Raw genomic sequence first — 2,197 nt, 5'->3', positions numbered from 1 at the left:
TGGGATCCCTGGGACACACAAACCCCTCCACCACGATAAGGTAGCGATTCAAGGAGGAGCTAAGCAGCTAAGCATTTTGCATAATTTGAAAAAGTTTAAATTTGTTCAGTATTGAACAGCAGAAATGAGGCTTTCTTTTCGGAAGGAAGTAAGAAAAAAAACCAGCGTCCGACACCGTAGACTGGTGGGTAATAAGTAGGGGTGGGTTTTGATTATCGATTTAGAGAGAGAGAGAGAGAGAGAGATCTACATGAAGTGTGATTTTATCGTGGTGGAAGCAAAACAGCAAACGTCAGAGGAAATTCGTGATGATGTTTATGTGAAGCGAAATGTGAAGCGTAGTTTGGATGCTGATTCAGTCTATTGTTTGGAGAGAGATAAAACCTGCAGCTTAAGAATCTCTCGCTAAAAGGACGTAAACACAAAGCGCCCGCCGATGCTTCAAAATCATTGAGTTGTCGCTTTCAACCCTGACGGGTGAGAAAGGCAACATCTCCGCGTATTCTGTTTACCTTTGTGCAGAATCGTGTACCTGCTCTCATTTACTGTTTTAGCTTCTTGGTGGTTGTAGAAATTTTGTGAGGTTTAACCTGAGATTCTGGCGTTTCGGGCAAAATAAAGTTACATTTAAAAATCGATTCACGATTTTAATGATTCGATATCATGTTATCCAAGCCAGAATCAATTTTAATCGATAAATTGATAATCAAAACCCACGCCTAGTGAACTACCCTCTGAAGGTCTACTAGAAGAATAAATGGTAAATGGTAAATGGCCTGTATTTGTATAGCACTTTTCTAGTCCCTAAGGATCCCAAAGCGCTTTACACACACAGTCACACACTGGTGATGGCAGCTACGTTGTAGCCACAGCCACCCTGGGGCGCACTGACAGAGGCGAGGCTGCTGGACACTGGCGCCACCGGGCCCTCTAACCACCACCAGTAGGCAATGGGTGAAGTGTCTTGCCCAAGGACACAACGAACGAGACTGTCCAAGCCGGGGCTTGAACCGGCAACCTTACGATTACAAGGCGAATTCCCAACTCTTGAGCCACACTCGAAAGAAATTAAGTACAGCAAGCTGCCCGTGCATGAAGCCTCAAACTGCCAAAGACTCACAGCCTTGAGAATATAGTTGCAGGGAACAGTATGAGAACACCCCCACCAAGGCTGGAAATGGAACAATGATGCAACCCATAGCAACAATGCTCAGTGGCTAGTGGATCTAAGAGCAGACCACAGTAACTTGTCTGAACAGGCTCCAGTAGCCATCACAGTAGCAAACATCCAAGAAAGGTTTTCAAGCATTGAGACTTGGACAGCACAAACCAGCTTCTAGTAGAAGAGACACACCCAAAATGGCTAACTGAAGGCCTGACAGACCTAATCCCCAAGGGTCCCCAGAACGCACGGGTCCTATCCAACAACCAGCCAATAACCTGCCTCAGGACTATGGAAGCTCCTGTCAGGCATCATAGTGACTAAAACGCAAATGGCTCAATAGATAAAGGAGGCACAGAAAGTATTAGAAGCACCATAGGGACAGCACACCAGCTACTAGTAGACAGAGCTGGCTGTAAGGCCAGACTGACCAACCTGTGCACTGCCTGGATTGACTACAAGAAACCATATGACTCAGTGTCTTACACATGGATCCTGGAATGCCTAGAACTGTACAAGATCAACAGCACCCCAAAAGCCTTCATCGGGATTTTGATAGGGATGTGGCAAAAAACACAGACAACAAAAGGCCAACTTCAAATTAATAGTATAAGTTGCTATCTCTTTCCCCAGTGCTGTTCTGCATAGGTCTCACACAAATCATTAACACGACTGGCTACAGATACTGACTGTGGAATGGAGCAATCATTAGCCACCTCCTCTACATGGATGACAAGAAGCTGTATTTCAGGAGTTAATGGGGCATCAATTCACTGATACATAACACTAGACTTTTCAGTAACAACCAGAGTGGAGAAGTGTAGTCATATGGTAATAAAAAGAGGGTAAGTAATCAGAAATTAGGGGATTGCACTACCAGAAGGTAACATTGCAGACTCTAAGGATGGCCACTATGAAGAGGCTGCTAGAAAACCAACCATCAAATACCTGCAGAGAGTAAGGTAAGTCCTGACGATTCAGATGAATGGGAAGAATGGGAAGCTAAGATCCTGTGGAACTTCCAGATATAGATGT

This window comes from Pundamilia nyererei, unplaced genomic scaffold (genome assembly GCF_000239375.1).
Source record: "Pundamilia nyererei isolate P.nyererei 1_Seehausen unplaced genomic scaffold, PunNye1.0 scaffold00282, whole genome shotgun sequence".
Lineage (NCBI taxonomy): Eukaryota > Metazoa > Chordata > Actinopteri > Cichliformes > Cichlidae > Pundamilia > Pundamilia nyererei.
The sequence above is the reverse complement of the archived record's forward strand: the minus strand, read 5'-3'. Positions refer to the sequence as shown.